Below are 20,234 nucleotides of genomic sequence, written 5' to 3'. Positions count from 1 at the left end.
TCAGTGAAAAAGCCAGACACAAAAGGTCACATGTTGTAGGATTCCGCTTCCATGAAATGTCTAGAATAGGCAAATCCAAACAAACAGAAACCAGATTAGTAGTTGCCGGGGGTTGGGGGATGGGAATTTGGGAGCGACTGTTTAATGGGGATGGGGTTTCCATTTGGGCTGATGAAAAAGTTTTGGAACTAGATAGTGCCAATGGGTATAGAGTATTGTAAACCACTTAATTGTTCACTCTCAAATGGTTAATTTCATGTGAATTTCCTCTCCGTAGGAAAAATATTTAAGTTTTGTTCAAATTACAGGGGGCTCTAACTCTAACATTCAATACTGAAGGTTAGTTAGTTCTTTTTAAGTTGGACTTACATCAAAATCAGAAAATAATATTGAAGGGTTAATGAGAGCCATAGCTAATTGTTTTTATTTATTTTATTATTATTATTTTTTTTTTTTTAAGATTTTATTTATTTATTTGACAGAGAGAGACATAGCGAGAGAGAGGGAACACAAGCAGGGGGAGTAGGAGAGGGAGAAGCAGGCTTCCCCGCGGTGCAGGGAGCCCGATGTGGGGCTCGATCCCAGGACCCTGGGATCACGACCTGAGCCGAAGGCAGACGCTTAACGACTGAGCCACCCAGGCGCCCCTTATTTATTTTATTATTTAAAAAAACCTTTAAATCCAGTATAGTTGACATACAGTGTTATATTAGTTTCAGGTATACAATATAGTGATTCAACAATTCTATACATGTTTTGGTGCTCATTATGGTAGGTGTACTCTTAATCCCCTTCACCTGTTTCACCCATCCCCCCACCCACCTCCTCTCTGGTAACCACCAGTTTGTTCTCTGTACTTAAGAGTCTGTTTTTTGGTTTGTCTCTTTTTTCTCCCTCTGTTCATTCATTGTTTCGTAAATTCCACCTACAAGGGAAATCATATGGTATTTGTCTTTCTCTGACTGATTTATTTCACTTACAATTATACTCTCTAAATCCATCCATGTTGTTGCAAATGGTAGATTTCATTCTTTCTTATGGCTGAGTCCATTGCATATATATACCTCGTTGTCTTTATCTATTCACCTATCAGTGGACACTTGGGCTGCTTCCATATCTTGACTATTGTAAATAATGCTGCAATAAACTTAGGGTATATATATGTGTATTTGTGAATTAGTGTTTTCATATTTGTTGGGTAAATATCCAGTAGTGGAATTACTGGATCACATGGTAATTCTATTCTTAATTTTTTTGAGGAACCTGCATACTGTTTCCCACAGTGGCTGCAATGGTTTGCATTCCCACCACCAGTGCACGAGGGTTCTTTTTTCTCCACATCCTCACCAACACTTGTTGTTTCTTGTGTTTTTTATTTTAGCCATTATGACAACTGGGAGGTGATATCTCATTGTGTTGTTGTTATTTTTTGGCTGGACTGAGTGGCTTTATTAGGGAAAGCCAGGATTACAGTGGATTTCAGAGTTGGCACTGAGGCCCTTCTTCTTGCCAAAGGTGGGCACAACATTGACAAAGTGCTGGTTGTACTCATCCACCGCTTGGCTCAGCCTGTCTTCTTCTTCCGTTTCTCCTGCCTGGCCACCTTGGGAGTCTGCCCTCTTACTTTCCCAGCACGGGCCAGGGAACCATGGACTTCACCTCTAAGCGTGGGGCCAGCTACTTCCGGGGCAATCAGAGCCTACACTCTACACTGACCCAGGATAGCCTCATCCTCTAGGGGTGTGCCTGCCAAGAGCACAACTTGATCTTCTGGAATGATGACCTCCAGTGAGGCTACATGAGCCTTTATCTGGGCAACCATCTCCTGGCCAGTCACCTTGAGGGTGTATAGCTCCTGGGCGTGGACAAGGAGCTGCATGTCAGCTACTGACCCGTGGCCGCCACAGCCGCTACCACCTCATTGTGGCTTTGATCTGCATTTCCCTGGTGGGGAGAGACTTTGAGCATCGTTTCATGTGTCTGTTGTCCATCTGGATGTCTTCATTGCAGAAATGTCTGTTCACGTTTTCTGTGCATTTGTAAATGGGTTATTTGCGGGTTTGGTGTTGAGTTGTATAAATTCTTTATACATTTTGGATACCAACCCTTTATCGGATGTGTCATTTGCAAATATCTTCTCCCATTCAGTAGGTTGTCTTTTAGTTTTGTTGTTTCCTTTGCAGTGCAGGAGCTTTTTATTTTGATATAGTCTTAATGTTTATTTTTGCTTTTGTTTCCCTTGCCTCAGGAGATATATCTAGAAAAATGTTGCTATGGCCGAAATCTGAGAAATTACTGCCTGTGCTCTCTTTTAAGATTTTTATGGTTTCAGGTCTCACATTTAAGTCTTTAATCCATTTCGATTTCATTTTTGTGTATGGCGTATGAAAGTGGTCCAGTTTCATTCTTTGGCATGTAGCTGTCCAATTTTCCCAACACCATTTGTTGAAGAGACTGTCTTTTTCCCATTGCATATTCTTGCCTCCTTTGTGGAAGATTAATTGACCATATAATAGGGGGTTTATTTCTGGGCTCTCTATTCTGTTCTATTGATCTATGTGTCTATTTTTACGCCGGTAGCATACCTGTTTTGATTACTACAGCTTTGTAGTATATCTTGAAATCTGGGATTATGATACCTCCCATTTTGTTCTTTTTCAAGATTGCTTTGGCTGTTTGGGGTCTTTTGTGGTTTCACGCAAAGTTTAGGATAATTTGTTCTAGTTCTGTGAAAAATGCTATTGGTATTTTGATAGGGATTGCATTAAATCTTTAGATTGATTTGAGTAGTATGGACACTTAAACAATATTTGTTCTTCCAATCCATGAGCATGGAATATCTTTCCATTTGTTTGTGTCATCTTCAATTTCTTTCCTCAGGGTTTTATAGTTTTCAGAGTACAGGTCTTCCACCTGCTTGGTTAAATTTATTCCTAGGTATTTCATTGATTTTGATACAATTGTAAACGGGATTATTTTCTTAATTTTTCTCTCTGCTGCTTCATTATTAGTGTATAGAAATGCAATGGATTTCTGTATATTGATTTTATATCCTGTAACCTTACTGAATTCATTTATCAGTTCTAGTTAATTATTTTTAAACCTTTCTACTTCTATAAACTTTGATTTACTTTTCTGCTTTAGTGAAAAGACCATTTTATTTAATATAGAATATGTATAATCAGTAGGGATACTCAAAATATTTAACAACTTGTACAGCATGGACCCTGACCAATCAGATACAATGCCAGTTATCAACCACCAGTGGACAAATGTCTTACTTGCTGTATCTCTTAATAACCAAATGTGATGGTTAATTTTATATGTCAACCCGATGGGGTCATGCGGTGCCCATCTATCTGGTTCAACATTGTTTCTGGGTGTGTCTGTGAGAGTATTTCCAGATGAGATTAGCATTTGAATTGGTAGACTGAGTAAAGTAGACTGCTCTCCCCAATCATTCAATCTGTTGAAGGTCTGGATAGAGCAAAAGGCATAGGAAAGGAGTTTGCCCCTTCTCTGCCTGACTGCATGAGCTAAGATATGGGTCTTCTACCCTCAGATTAGGAATTAAACCATTAGCTCTGCTGGTTCTCAAGCCTTCAGTCTTGGACTGACCTATGCCAATGGCTTTCCTGGGTGTCCAGTGTGCAGATGGCAGATCATGGGACATCTCAGCCTCCATAATCGTGTGAGCCAATCTCTCTCGATAGATAGATAGATAGATAGATAGATATCTCTTACTGGTTCTGTTTCTCTGGAGAATTCTAACTACTACACTAAACTAATAGGAAGCTTAGCTGAGCAAACAATGAAGACATAACTAAGGCTCTGCCCACCCTTATGACACTGCATCTGATTTACACACCTAGTACCCAGGGGAAAATAAATAGCTTCACCAGCACTGGTTTTAGAAGCCAGTTATGACTGCATAACAATATGGATGCACTTAATACTATTAGCTGTCCACTTAAAATGATTAGATAATAAATTTCAGGTTATGTGTTTTTTCCACAATTAAAAATGTTTTATTAAAAACTGCAAATGAGGGGCACCTGGGTGGCTCAGTCGTTAAGCATCTGCCTTCGGCTCAGGTCATGATCCCAGGGTCCTGGGATCGAGCCCCGCATTGGGCTCCCTGCTCAGCAGGAAGCCTGCTTCTCCCTCTCCCACTCCCCCCGCTTGTGTTCCTGCTCTCGCTGTTTCTCTCTCTGTCAAATAAATAAATAAAATCTTAAAAAAAAAAAAACTGCAAATGATGGGGCACCTGGCTAGCTCATTTGGTGGAGCATGTGACTTTGATCTCGAGGTTGTGAGTTTGAGCCCCACGTTGGGTGTAGAGATTACTTAAAACTAAAATCTTTTTTAAAAATAAATAAATAAATAAATACAAACTGCAAATGTTTTTAAAAGCCAGTCATATATGTTTGTAAAGTGTTACGGACCGAATGTTTGTGTCCCCTCAAAATTTATATATACTGAAGCCCTAACCCCCACTGTAATGGTATTTGGAGATGGGGCCTTTGGGGGGTAATTAGGGTTCAATGAGGTCATAAGGGTAGGGGCCTGGCCTGAGGGGATTAGTGCCTTATTAGAGGAGACACCAGAGAGCTTGCTCTCCCTTTCCCCACCCCACTGTAACACAAAGAAGTCCTGTGAGTGCAGGGCGAGAAGGTGACCATCTGCAGACCCAGAGAAATGGCCTCAGAGCAAAACCTATCTTGTCAGTACCTTGATATTGGACTTCCAGAACTGTGAGAAATAAATTCCTGTTGTTTAAACCAAGTCTATGGCATTTTGTTATGGAAGCCCAAACTAAGACATAAAGATTCCAGTTTTTAGGGAGGCCTAGGTGGCTCAGTCAGTTAAGCTTCCAACTCCTGATTTCGGTTCAGGTCAGGATCGTGAGATCGAGCCCCGCCCGGCGTGGAGCCTGCTTGAGATTCTCTCTCTCCCTCTGTCCCTTTCCCTCTCCCCCTTCCTCTCTCTCTCTCTCAAAAAGAAAAAAAAAAAAATCCAGTTTTCAACTTTTCTCATTCATATGAGGCCTTTATATTTCTTATGTTTAAGGAAGTCAGAGAAGGATTTATACCCCCATCCTGATGGCATTCTGTGTATGGGCCCTTTTTTCTACAGTACTTTCTTGGTTATTTTGAATATTGAGTACTCTAGTGTGCTAAAAAGACAACAGACCCTTTAGTGTTTATCCAAAGAATGATAAAGTGATCTTCTCTTTCCATGTTTTTGGAACTCTAAGTGAACATGTTAATATTTATTTCTGATAAGTTGTAGCTAACATAGGGGTTTGTTTTGTCATTCCTAAAGTTAGTTAGGAACATTGAGGTCTTTATTTTTCTAGTACATTGCTTTGAAGAAGTTGCTTTGACCTTTCTAACATATTAGTGAGTAGTTTATGGCTTGGCTTAAATGCTCTAGTGCTTTCCTTTGCATCGTCTGTAACAGACACAGTCATGAGGCTGTACATCATGCCCCACTTTCTATCGTGAAATTCAGTCAACAAATGCCAGACAAGGACCTCCGCAGACCCTTGTCTGAGGTCAAACCATGTAGACACGCCACACAGGGCTGAAGTGATAAATTTGGAAGCCCTTCTTCTTCTTTTTTTTTTTTAATCATCTTTTCTTCTGTTATTGTACTTGTCTCAGACAAAATACATATTTGCTCTGATTCCTATGGTTGAGACTTGGATCAAGATGACCTGATTTGCAGCAATCTGACCAGGGACATCCAAATTCCATTTAATCTGTAGAGCTTAGAATGATTTGCCCTACAAAAATAAAAGAATGGAAGTCTTTATACTTCATTTGTCTCCTACATCTTCAAGATCTAATTTCCCTTCTGTACGGAGGAAAGCAAAATTTTGGCCAAAAATCCGTAGAAGGTAGACTTGCTACACGTAGAACAATGTTACTTTGGTATAGATTTCTGAAATTAGCTTTCATCTAAAGTGCTTCAGGGGCGCCTGGGTGGCTCAGTCACTTAAGCATCTGCCTTCCGCTCAGATCATGATCCCGGGGTCCTCGGATTGAGCCCCGCGTTGGGCTCCCTGCTCAGTGGGGAGTCTGCTGTTCCCTCTCTCTGCCATTCCCCCCACTCATGCTCTCTCTTTCAAATAAATAAATAAAATCTTAAAAAAGTAAAGTGCTTTAAACCAGCGATGAACTTTTCTAATCATATTTTCGATATCATTCATTTTTTTATTTTAAAAGATCATTTACATGGCATGATGGAGTAGTCAATGTAATCCAATGGCTGACTCTCTGACCATTTTGGTAAACCTTGACAGTTAGGACAAACAGGCTGGGAGCAGTGTGCTGATCTGGGAGAAGAGAGCGTGAGGTTCTCCGTGCCGGGTTCTAGATACCCAACCCCAGAGCAGCAGACAATGCTATGTTACTATCTGAGGAGAAGGCCACATAGAAAATGAAATGAAACGATCCATGCAGATGAAATGTATGTGGGAAAAGAATAATGTACACAAATAGAAGTAAAGTATTAGTGGGTTTTGATGCTCAATGAAATGCATTAATTCAGATGAACATTTTCACTCGTATTTGGATTTCCCATTCATCTTTCAAATTGTTGCGTGGCTTTTAGCCAGCATACTTACCTTTCTGGACACAACTGCAAGCATACTGTTCTATTTTGTAATTTTAAATTATAATTTAAAAGTGTTTTAATTAATATGGATTCAAATAATAACTTTTTTAAAAGGATACTTTTATATAAAGTCTCTCAGTCAGCTGGGAGGTGGTTTGATAAGGTGCAAGGGGAACTGGCTTTGAAATCAAGGAGACATGGGGCGCCTGGCTGGCTCCGTCAGTAGATCATGTGACTCTTGATCTCAGGGTTGTGAGTTTGAGCCCCACGTTAGAGATGGCTTTAAAAAAATAAAATCTTTAAAAAAAAAAAGAAATCAGGGGCGCCTGGGTGGCTCAGTTGGTTAAGCGACTGCCTTCGGCTCAGGTCATGATCCTGGAGTCCCGGGATCGAGTCCCGCATCGGGCTCCCTGCTCGGCAGGGAGTCTGCTTCTCCCTCTGATCCTCCCCCATCTCATGCTCTCTCTCTCTGTCTCATTCTCTATCTCAAATAAATAAATAAAATCTTTAAAAAAAAAAAAAGAAATCAGGGAGACAAGTTGTGGGGCTCAGGTAAGTGATTTAACTTCTCCATTCCTCTGTTTCTTCATCTGTAGAATGGAGACAATAATGGTATCTACCTTTTAGACCTCAAGACTGTAATATAAATGAATGCAGATAAAATGCTTGGCATGTTCCAAGCACTGAATAAATATTAATTCTTTACAAATCCCTTAGAATAAAAGTATTCTATCAGGAGTACCACTGGAGAATCTCAGTAATATTGCCGCATTTTTTTTTTTTTACAGTATTTGCCGTATCTGTTATGCTTCTCTCTCCATCGCCCCCTTAATTTTTCTTGTTTATCCTCTTAGTTCTTTTTTTTTAAGATTTATTTATTTTAGAAAGAGAGAGAGAGAGAGAAAACGTGAGTGGGGGAGGGGCAGAGGGAGAGCAACTCAAGCAGACTCCCCATTTAGCATGGAGCCTGATGCAGGGCTCCATCCCAGGACCCCGAGATCATGACCTGAGCCAAAACCAAGAGTCAGATGCTTACCTGACAGAGCCACCCAGGCGCCCCAATCCTCTTAGTTCTTTTTAATGTATTATTTATTTACTAGTTTGATTTACCAATGTCGTGTTTATCCTCGAGGGGTACTGCTTCTTTTCTCCTTCTATCTCTGGCCTTTCATCTGCTTTTACTCAAACCTTGATTCTTCTAGGAGCTATAGGCTCTGAGGTATGTTTAGTGTTTGACAGATTCTTGTTCAGCAGTTAAAGCCCTTCAGAGGAAAGGTAATATATAAATGAAGTGAGACTAGTATATTACTTTAGTGATGTGACTGGATTTTTTTTTAAACACACTTGCCAAAACTTATTTTTCAAGTAAGTGCTGTTATAGTCAAAGTAGTCACTGTGGGATTTCATCCATTTGTCTGAAATGGCATAACTTTTATTAATAACATGAGGCTCAGGCAGTAAATATACTGTGCTCCAGCAAGTATGTTTTGTACCCCAATTCAGGGGCATCTTTTCAACCTTCACACTCCATCGACCAACTGCCTTGTGGTCCCACTTCCCAGATTCCCCATTACAGGGACCAGTCATTATAATCACTTCCTCACATTCAAGCTCAACTAGCTTACCCCTTGCCTTGTCTTACACACTTGGAAAAGCCCCCACTTCAGTTAAATCTAACTTTCTGCCTATCCTCCCCTTGCACCCCTGCTACTGAATGTAGATGCGGGAAGAAACCACAACCACCCACTTCAAATAGATCCTCAAGGCTGTTCCAGAATCAGACTACATTTCCTAGTGCATTCATTCTCCGTCTCTCATAAATATTTCCCGTTTCTACTCTCCTCGGACTGTCAACATTTCTTCTGCTGCCATTATTCTCACCTGAGAGAAAATGGAAACTAGAAAAGGACCCCCACAATCACCACCACCGTGTGGACGCAGCTACCTGCTGTGGAACTGTGTGTGTGCGCCCATGTTCCTATCTAATGCCAACCCTTCCAGGACACCCCACCCCCACTCACCTACTCCAGGACATCACCCCAGCCATTCAGCCTTCTCTCTCCTGTACCTTCCATTTTCTACTTTCTACTGAATCACTGCCATCAGTATTTTAAACATCTGTTCTTTCTCCCATCTGAAAAAAACTCTTCATTCCACATCTCCCTCTAGCAACCCCTCCCCTCATTTTGATTCTCTACCCCATAGCAAAATTCCTCAAAAATAAAAACTGTCCATAGTCCTATTCTCTTTTTAGAAGCCACCACAGTCAAGCTTCTGCCACCATCATTCCACAAAAACTATTCTTTTCAAGATCACCAATGGCCTTCACGTTGACAAATCTGATGTTCGATTCTCAGTTTCAACCTTACTTGCTTTATGAGTAATAATTGTTATAGTTGATCACTCTTTCTTGATTGGCTTCCAGGACCCCACGGTCTTCTGTTTCATTGGCTTCTCATTTTCTTCTTTGCTGGGTCCTCTTATTAACTTCTAGAACCTAGAGCTCAACCCTTGGTCTTAGTCTCTTCTTTATCTATTGAACCTTGGGGCACTCTTTCGTAATCTCACCCATTCTTTAAATACTATCCATATGCTGATGACTTCCAAATATATAAATCAGAAGTCTCTCCTGAACTCCAGACTCACATACCCAACTGTTTACCTACCCTCCCTATTTGGATATCTAATGGGCTTCATACCCTTCACAGACACAAAATCAAATTCCTGATATTTCCCCTCAAACCTGTTCTTCCCACATTTTTTCCTTATCTTAGTAAAGAGCAACTCCATCTTTCCAGTTGTCCAGGCTAAAAAGAAAATCTGCTACCCTTGTTCCTCCCTTTTTTCCACTACCCACACCTTATCCATCTATGAGTCCTGCCAACAATACTTCCAAAACATATCTAGAATGCGACCACTTCTCACCACCTCCACTGCCGTGGTCTCAGTGCAAACTATTCTTTTATTTTTGGTCTGGATTACTACAATAGCCTCCTGACTGGTCTCCACGCCTCCACTTTTGCTCATCATCCCACAGAGCCTACTCTCAACACAGCAGCCAGAGGGATTCTGCAGATCTCATAACTCGTCTTCTCAAAAACCACATTTCTCACAGTAAAATCCAAAATTGTTATGATGACCCATAGGGCCCTACCAGATCTGATTCTCTGTTTCCCCTCGGAATTCATCTCCAGCCACTCACCCCCTTGCTCACTTCAGCTCATCCACACTGACCTCTTATTTCTAAAACCCCCCAGTCATTTTCTTACCCCAGATCCTCTCCCCTTGTTCTCCGAACTTGTAATATTCTTCCCACAGGCATCCACATGACTCACTCCCTCACTTCTTTCAAGTCGTTCAGTGTGACTTTCTCTGACTATCCTCTGACTACCCTATCTAAATAGGGTAGTCACCCTTTCAACCACACTTTTGCTGAATTATTTTTTTCTTCATCACCAACTAACACATATTCTACTTATTTGTGTTGTTTAATGTCTACCCACCAACTATACTGTAAGTTGATGAGGCAGAAATTTTGCCTGATTTGTTCATTGTATCTGCAGGATGTAGAACAGAGCCCAGCACATAGTAGGTGTTCAATACATTTTGTTGGATAAGTGATTTCTTCCTTGAAGACCCCCAGTAGACAACACCTCATGTTCTGAAATGTGGCATACTGATCTGAGATTCTAGGAAGGGCAGTGCTAATTTTAAAACAACAAACACAAAAACTTAGAAGTAAGATAAAGGAAATAACAGAATGGGATTCCAAGGAGAACAAGATCGCAGGGATGAGAAGCTGAGGAACAAGGGAAGACTAGGCAGTGAGGGGTGAACAGCATGAACCCTTTGATAGGGATGCAATCAGTCATCAGACCCCTAAGTCCATGGTGTGTTTTGTTACTGTCCACTTGTACTGGAGTGAGCATGGTCCAGTGTGACAGCTGGGTGGGACCAGGAATACACTGATTAAGTTAGAAATGTCTGGGAACATATCCCAGGAACCATTTGGATATGAGGATTTCCTACTCTTAATTGTGAGTTCTTGGTTGGTGGAGCCATTGAAAGAGTTACAGAGGATAGAGAGGGTCTCTCATGATTGCATTGTACAGTGAGTGGAGAAACCACACCATCTTGGATTTTTCTTTGAATTCAGAGCTTTAGAAGCCAAATAAAGCTCCATTTTCATGAAAATTAATAATTAGGTAGGAACCGATAAGAATGTCTCCAAGTGCAGGTTTGATGGTAGAAGAGGTGGTATTTGGTAGATGTACGAATAATAAGCAATAATCTTGGGGCCCGTGGGTGGCTCAGTCAGTTAAGCATCTGCCTTCAGCTCAGGTCATGATCTTGGGGTCCTGGGATTGAGCCCTCCATCAGGCTCTCTGCTCAGTAGGGAGTCTGCTTCTCCCTCTCCCTCTGTTCTCTTTCGCTTGCTCGCTCTCTCTCAAATAAATAAATAATCTTTTTAAAAAGATTTTATTTATTTATTTGACAGAGGGAGACACAGCGAGAGAGGGAACACAAGTAGGGGGAGTGGGAGAGGGAGAAGCAGGCTTCCTGCAGAGCAGGGAGCCCGATGCGGGGCTCGATCCAAGGACCCTGGGATCATGACCTGAGCCGAAGGCAGACGCTTAACTGACTGAGCCACCCAGGCGCCCCTATTTATTTAAATTTTTAAAGAGATTATTTATTTATTTTTGAGCAAGAAAGTGGGGAGGGAGGGGCAGAAGGAGAAGCAGGCCCCCCCCCCCCCACTGAGGAGGGAGCCCGACCTGGGACTCGATCCCAGGACCCTGGGAGTCAAAGGCAGACACTTAACTGACTGAGCCACCCAGGCACCCCTAAATAAATAATTTTTTTAAAAAAGATGAGTGGTTTCCAGGTGTTCAGGGGGAGGGAGAGATGAATAGGTAAAGCACAGGTGAGTTTTAGGGTAGGGAAACTATTCTGTATGATACTGTAATGGTAGATACATGATATTATGCATTTGTCAAAACCCATAGAACTGAACACAATGGTGAATCTTCATGTAAACTATGGACTTTAATAGTGATGTATCAATATCAACTCATTAATTGTAATGAATGTACCTCACTAATGCAAGATTTTAATAATAGGAATTGTGTATGTGTGTGAAGGTGTACATGGGAATTTTCTGTATTCTCGGCTCAACATTTCTGTTTCACACACACTAGGATGGCTATAATTAAAAAGATATAATAACAGGTGATGGTGAGGATGTGAAAAAACTGGATTCCTCATAGCTTTATGGTGAGAAGTTAAAATGGTGCAGCCGCATTGGAAAAGCTTGACATTTCCTCGTAACGTTAAACAGAGATACAATATAACCCAGCAATCCCTCTCCGACAGATATATTCAAGAGAACTAGAAAAACATCCACTAAACACCTTGGCCACAAATGCTCCCAGCAGCGTTATGCACAACAGCTAAAAGTAAAAACAATCCAAATATCCATCACCTACTGATGGACTGACCATAGAAATATGCTAAATGAAAGAAGCCACTCACAAAGACTCTATTGTATGAGTCCATGTATTTGATCAAAAGCACGATCAAATGGGACTCTTAAATGGAACAATTCTGCCTTGAAACACCTCCTCCCTTTCCCCACTGCTCCTCTTTCCCCTCTTTGGTGGCTTCTCTTTCTCCTCCCACTCCTGACTATAGACTTCCCCCGGAGGGTTCAGTCCTTACACTCTGTAATGGATGTGAATTTGTTGGGGGTGGGGGTGCAAAGGGAAGACTGTAGGGTACTGAATAATGGTCTCCCCAAAAGATACATCCTCATCCTAATCCCCAGAAACTATGAATATTACCTTGTATGGCAAATAAGTGGATAGTAATATTATAGGACAAAAGATTCCATTAAACGAAGGATCTTGAGAGGAGGAGTTTATCCTGTATTATTTGGCTGGTCCCTAAAAGCAATCATACTTATCTTGATAAGTTGGAGGCAGACAGAGTTTGGGGACAGAAGAAGAGGTAATGTAAACACAGAGAGGCAGAGGAGGAAGAGACTGGAGTGATGTGGTCATAAACCAATGAGCTCCTAGAGCCACCAGAAGCTGGAAGAGGCAAGGACTGAAACTCCCTTGGAAACTTTAGAGAGAGCAACCCTATTAACTCCTTGATTTTGGACTTCCGCCATCCAGAACTGTGAGATAATAAATTCTTGTTGCTTCAAGCTACCCAGTTTGTGGTAATTCGTCACAACAGCCACAGAAAACTAATACACTGCCTTTTTGATTTCTGTGGACTCATTTTCTTGCTCAATAAGTCATAGCCTGTGGGCTCTAAATCTCCAGGAGCCAGCAGAATTGCAAGGAGTCCTCAGATCCTTGTATGAAACAAGCCTGGTATTAGGTCATATACATTTATCTTGCATACACATCTAATATTTTTTTCAAACATGTCCATATATGGTGCTTAATAGAATGTTAACTCATAATGTATTACTAAAGTCATAGTAGCTTTCTGTCATTATAAAATGTCTCAAATAATGAATATTGAAAGTAATACTATTATGTAAGCTTATAAATATATTTTTTTACTTAAGTTTTACTGTAAAATAAACATAACATAGGGGCGCCTGGGTGGCTCAGGTGGTTAAGCGTCTGCCTTTGGCTCAGGTCACAATCCCAGGGTCCTGCTCAGCAGGGAGCCTGTTTCTCCTTCTCTTTCTACCATTCCCTCCCGATCGTGCACTCTCTCTCTCTCAAGTAAGTTTTTTAAAAATCTTTTAAAAAATAAACATAACATTAAATTTACCTTTTAAACCATTTAAAAATGTACACTTCAGTGGCATTAAGTACATTCACAATGTAGTACAATCATCCACCATCTAGTTCCAGAACTTTTTCATCACCCCAAAAAGAAACTGCTCACCCATTATGCAGTCTTTCCACAATACCTCCTCCCTGCTGCACCTAGCAACCACCGATCTATTCTATCCCTATGGATTTGCTTATTCTAGATATTTCATTTCATTTCAATGGAATTATACTTCTATGTCCTTTTTTTGTCTGGCTTCATTCACTTAGCATGTTTTCAAGATTCATCCCTGTTGCAGCACACATCAGTACTTATTCCTTTCCATGGCTGAGTAATAGTCCATTGTATGGTGAAGGGAGGAAGGAATTTTCCTCTGTCCAAGATTCCTCTAGGTGGACTAAGAATTAAATTTACATGAGACGGATTAACAGGAGAAACAATCCAACTTCATTACTTGCGCGTGAAGGCCCGATAGTGAAATTAAGACCTAAAGAAATGACTAAGGCAGGCAGTTTTTATACTTTTTCAAGTAAGGAATTCTAAACAGAATTTGAGCTGGACTAGTAAATTAGTAAAAAGTAACAGGATTTGTTTATACAGCCTTTTTGGCTCTAAATTCCTTATCTCTGGTAATAAGGATGCCTCTTTACCTCCAGGTACAGGGAGGGTGCCTCTCGCACAGATTTATTTCCTTTTTTCAGGGGGACAAGAGGAGGTTCTGAGTGTCCCTGCACAGGCTGTTTTTTAAGTAGCTTTAATTTATAATAATCAAAATGCCATCGTGGTACATTTGGGGGTGACCTGTCCTTGGCCCCTACAATGGATATACTAATTTTGTTTATCCATTCATCCCCTGATGAATGTTTGTGTTGTGTCCATGTTTTGACAATTGTGAATAGTGCTGCTATGAACATGGGTGTACCTGTTTTTGTTTGAACACCTGCTCTCAATTCTTTGGGGATTTATCTAGAAGTAGAATTGCTGGATTATATAGGAATTCTTTGTTCAATTTGTTGAGAAACTTCCAAACTGTTTTTCACAGTAGGTGCACCATTTTACATTCCCACAGCGATGTACCAGCGTCCTGATTACTTCACATCCTCTCCACATCCTTGTCAACACTTATTATTTTCTGGGCTTCTTTTATATTAGCCATTCTAATGGGAGTGAAGTGGTATTTTATTGTGTTTTGATTTGCATTTCCCTAATGATTAGTGATGTTGAGTGTCTCTTCGTGTGCTTGTTGAACATTTGTGTATCTTCTTTGGAGAAATGTGTGTTCAAGACTTATGGCCATATTTTAATTGGGTTGTTCTTTTTGTTGTTGAATTATAGGAGGTCTTTATATATTCTGGATCCTACTCTAATCAGATATATGATTGCAAATATTTTTTTCCATTCTGTGGTTTGCCTTTTCACTCTCTTGATCCTGCTCTTTGTTGCAGAACAGGATTTCTGTTTTTAATGATGAAATCCATTTTATTTATTTTTTTCTTTTGTTGATTGTGTGTCTGGTATCATATTGAAGAAATCTGCCAAATCCAATGCCATGAAGTTTTACCACTATGTTTCATTCTACAAGCTGTATAATTTTAGCTTTTTTATTTAGGTCTTCAATCCATTTAGAGTTAATTTTAGTATCCAGTATGAGGTAGAGGTACATCAATCTTTTGCAAGTGGATATCCAGTTCCATTTTTTATATGTTTGATATTAGGAAGGGATCCTTAGAGGTACATCAATCTTTTGCAAGTGGATATCCAGTTGTTCCATTTTTTATATGTTTGATATTAGGAAGGGATCCTTAAGTGATACTCACTGCAATATTCTTTATAGTAGCAAAAAACTAGAAACACCATATATACTCAACAATAGATTAGTAAAATAAGTTGTGATGCACCCTTATAATATTATATAGAAATAAAAATAGTACTCTGGGTAAATATTTATTGTAATAGAAAGTTGTTCATAAAAATATCATAAGCGAAAAATTAGAAGTGATTAAAATGTAGTAACTGCATATATATGTGTGTGTGTGTGTGTGTGTGTGTATACTGCATATGCATTGAGAAAGATTTTATGGGCTGTACCCCAAGGAGCCAATTGTGGCAGTCTCTGGTGGCGATGAGTGTATTTTTTATTGTCTCAAATTTTTAGATAATGAACAATTACTTTTTCTAATTTTTCAGAAAGTTATTGTCTTATGAGTAATGAGTAATCTTCATTCTCTAAAAGGTCAGAAATGATGGTTCTAGTCTGTACAGGCCTCCAGGGCCAACCTGTTCCAGCCTGTGTTAGCTGACTTCCCCATCCCTGGCATCTCGCCTATCTGATCTCTAATTTCTCTCCGATACTTCTCGTTAAAGCAGGCTACCCCGTCAAGTTTTTCTACCACACAGCCCTTGTCTGTTGAATGCATCCGGCAAGAGGACGTGTGGGGGGTGGAACACAACAGTCGCAGTGACCATCCCCCAGCTTCTGTTAGCCCTCATTTCTATTCCAAGTCTGTGGTTAAGTTGGTCAGAAGATCGGTCTTTTTTCTGAGCACACCTTCATGAACCGGGGAATTGTTACTAGGGCAAGTGGAGGTGTGGCAGAAACTTGCAGAAGCTGAAAGGAAAGAACAGAAGGAAAGGAAAAATGTCCCACCAAGATCTTTGTTTCTGGTTAAGACTGACATATGAGATCCAACATATGTAGTAGCAACAGTTGCTCTCTAACCTAGCAAACTTCTGTTCTTGCTATTTTTATGAATGCTGATTATGAAATTTTATTGCTGGATCTGCTTGCTCTTAAACAGTTCTAGTCAAATCTTTGGATATAGCATGCTGATCTGCAACCAACATTTAGATGCTTTTCTCCTTTGTGTTTAATGGATTCCAGGAGGCCTGATCTCTTGCCAATGTTTTCTTTGTGATTCCATCCAATGACTATCAGGCAGACACAGTCAATTTCTCAGAACCTCTCTCTCTCTCCCTCCCTCCCTTTCTCCCCCCACCCTCATTCTCTCTCAAAAAGATTGTATTGATAGCATGGGCTTAGAAGTTCAACAGTGTGTGAGTTTTATTTGTTAAAAGAGATTTGTTTTTCTGAAATGATATCTCTACTATTTGAATTCATAGTTGGGATGAAATTCCGTCAGAATACATTAATCAGCAGTTTGTATCTCTTTGGCCCCTTTTCCGTTTTTTTTTTCCTTCTGGATTGCCACAGGGTGCTTCTTCCTGTTATTCGCATCTGTCAGAATCTTAGTCACAACATTTCTAGAAAGTTCCTTTTTAGCTTAAGCTCTTTTCAGCCAACATCCAGATAACTCATTTGAAGTAAGCAAGAACATCTTTGATATCTGATCCTAATTGAACTCAACCTTTGTATACAGCTTATACTCTTCATTGAAAGTTTCATATTCCCAGAAATCCACAAACTTTAGGGAGTTCTAGCTCAAGAACCATTTTTCCGTATTTTCTACTCTTTGATCTTTCTCCTGTGCCTGCTTGAAAATATAGACATAATATCTGTGTCCCTGTGGATATTTTCCCCTGAAGCTGTATTTCTTTCTCCTTTAGAAGACAATCTAATTCTTTTTGTTGAGTTCCAGTGTGTTTGGCACATGTGGGTACTAATAAATCATAAATAGGAAGCCTAATGCTCCTAAGACAGGAAAACAGTTTGTCATACGCCTATGGAAAATTACCCAGGGCATTTCTCCATAAGCTTTATTAGATTCCAGAGGAGAATAATTTTTCTCCATATTGTCCCAGTTCTGTAGATGTAACAGAACCACCTTGCCTGTGTATTTATACCCTATAGTTCAGCTCCAAGTGTAAGGGCACAAGGGGTTGCTGACTGGAGAAAATCTTGTATGTGGCACCCCTTTGGTCTTCATCATAGAAGATCATAGCCTCCTTGAAACAGTCTTCCTGGGGCACCTGGCTGGCCCAGGCAGAAGAGCACCTGACTCTTGATCTCAGGGTCGTGACTTCGAGCCCCACGTTTGGCGTAGAGATGACTTAAATAAAAAAACTGAAAAAAAAAAAAAAAAAAGAAACAGTCTTCCCTTCATTTCGTCCTTGATTTTACCCTCTTTCAGTTTTTTCCTTTTATCTGCTCACTCCTCTGGCATCTTTGTTGTTTCCTTCATTGTATTTATATTGTTGATTCTTCCATTTTTTAAAAAGATTTTATTTATTTATCTGAGATCGAGAGAGAGAGAGAGAGAGAGAGAGAGAGAGAGAACAAGCACCAGTGGGGGGAGAGGGCAGAGGGAGAGGGAGAAGCAGACTCCCCGCTGAGCAGGGAGCCCAACTCGGGGCTCAATCCCAAGACGCCAGGATCCTGGGATCATGACCCGACTTGAAGGCAGATGCTTAACCGACTGAGCCACCCAGGCACCCCGATTCTTCCATTTTTGATCAAATTTTAACTGTTGGCGTTCCTCAGGGAATGGCCCTTTCTCCTTAGATGAATTCATTCATTCCCAGGATTTCAGTTACGTGCCAGTGACACCATCCTACATTTTCATACTGAACTTAAAAGCTGCCTACCCCGGGGATCTGATAGGCACCCAAAATTCAACAGGACAACAAATATCCTCAGGACTTATACCAGCTTCCCCCAATTCCTGTTCTTCCTTCAGTGCTTTGCATTTCAGTTAAAGGCACCACCATCCACCTAATTACTAAAGTCAGAAAACCAGGAGTCAACTTCAACATTACAGTCCCTCTTCTGCCATCGAGTAATCACTAAATTCTCTTAATTCTACCTCTGACATCTCCCTCAAATCTGCCCACTTCTCTCCATCTTCATTACTAGGACTCTAGCTAGCCAACATGTATCACTGCCTCTAGCTCTACTCCTGCCCAGCCCTCCAATCCAATTTACACACTGTATATCTAATGACCTTTTTAAAAAAAAAAAAAAAAAGATTATTTATTTGAGAGAATGTGTGCGGACACAAGGGGGAGGGGCAGAGGGAGAGAAACAGACTCCCCGCTGACCCGGCCCATGCAGGGCTCAATCTCAAGACCCTGAGATCATGACCTGAGCGAAAACCAGGAATCAGATGCTTAACTGACTGAGCCACCCAGCTGCCCCTTTAATGACCTTTTCAATATGTAAATCAGATCTATACACTGTTGAACAAGAAAACCTTTCAATGGTTTCCTATGACTCTTAGGGTAAACCCAAATTCTCGCCCTTACTATCCTTGAAATAGCCTGGCCTTTTTTTTTTTTTTTTTTTTTTTTTTTTAAGATTTATTTGTCAGAGAGAGCACAAGCGGGGGAGTGGGAGAGGGAGAAGCAGGTTCCCCGCTGAGCAGGGAGCCCGATGCAGGACTCGATCCTAGGACCCTGGGATCATGACCTGAGCTGAAGGCAGACATTTAACCCACTGAGCCACCCAGGCATCCCTAGCCTGGCCTTCTTTTACATCCTCCAACATGCCAAGTTCCTTACCAGCTCAGATCCCATGCATATGCTCTTCTATTTGGAATATTCTTCCATACCTTCTCCCCCAATTCCCAGTTTAATTTTCAAAGGAAGGAAGGAAGGAAGGAAGGAAGGAAGGAAGGAAGGAAGGAAGAAAGGAAGGAAGGAAGGCAGGCCTCTAGAAATAATACTACATAAACTATAGATGGTAGCAGTTAGGGAATTCTTTGGTTCACCTAATAGCAAACACACCACACAGAAAAATATAGAAGTCCTATAGGAAGTCCTTTCTGTTAAGGCCTGCCTCTTGGTATGAATTAACATAATCGAACTTTGTTGTTCTTGTTGGTATGGCAATAATCTCTTCTATACAGAGAAATGAATAACTGAAAAAAGATGTTTCTGCAGTGTCCACATGGCTACTGCTAAAATGTTGCATGAAAAATGGAAATTTTATTCTGTCATCATGCAGACATAAATCCAGATTTTTGACTGAACGTTTCCATTTTTATCTAAATATTTGTGGTCTGTACACATTACCTCTTTTATTAAGCTATCCACTTATTTTCAGGAATCTTTAAAATATGGTACTTATGTTATCAAACTAGATTCCTGTGGATCCGAAGCCATCTGTGAGGCTAAAGATGAAAGAATTGTTTTAATAACATCTGGATGATAAGTTTTCTCAAAATGATATTTAATGGCAAGACAGAACATCACAAAAGGATAACAGTGAGATGGCATTTGAGTTGGATGGTGAGTAATTCAATAATTTTCTTTTTTCTTACATTATTTACATTTCATACATGTATTTTAAAAGATAAATTGCCTTTGCTTTGTGTTTAACTATATATATATTTCTTTGTCCAGTGATAGAGAAAGGATATTGCCAATAGGAAATGTTAGAACAATGCCCCATCTTATCCAAATTTATCCCTAGATTTCTCAGAGTTTAAAATAAATAAGAGGCAAATTGTCCCAGGCATGTAACCGGATACTGTCCAAGGCCTGTCTCCTACTGTAACAGGTGTGCTTTCAATGGCCTTTTATTGCTCTTTTTATCCCCCTCTTGTTCTGTTGTCCCCTAGAGTCAACAGCTGTGACTACTGTTTCGTCTCCATAGCACCCAGATTCCTTTCTTCTGTAGAGTTTCATTGATCTCATTTTCCTAATGCCTTTGTTTTACTATTGATTATGCTGCAGTGTATAGGGCAGTAGGTCTTTGACGCTGAAGCTCTATTTAAATCTAGTTTTAATACCAGAAACTCCAGAAGTTTGTGTAAATTACACAGAAGCTAACTCTTTCTGGGCAAAGCCCAGAAACACCCTGGCTCCCTATGTCAAGCTCTATAGCCCTGTGGCCTGTTAAGAATGACCCAGGACACCAAATA

General features: G+C 40.4%; 1 pseudogene; it reads right to left on the bottom strand.

Annotated features, from left to right (window-relative positions):
- Window positions 1–1,451: 1,451 nt before the first annotated feature.
- On the bottom strand, window positions 1,452–1,879 carry LOC116624653 (annotated as a pseudogene).
- Window positions 1,880–20,234: the final 18,355 nt, after the last annotated feature.

Source organism: Phoca vitulina, unplaced genomic scaffold (assembly GCF_004348235.1).
Source record: "Phoca vitulina isolate PV1807 unplaced genomic scaffold, GSC_HSeal_1.0 scaffold69, whole genome shotgun sequence".
Classification (NCBI taxonomy): Eukaryota; Metazoa; Chordata; class Mammalia; order Carnivora; family Phocidae; genus Phoca; species Phoca vitulina.
The sequence above is the reverse complement of the archived record's forward strand: the minus strand, read 5'-3'. Positions and strand labels throughout refer to the sequence as shown.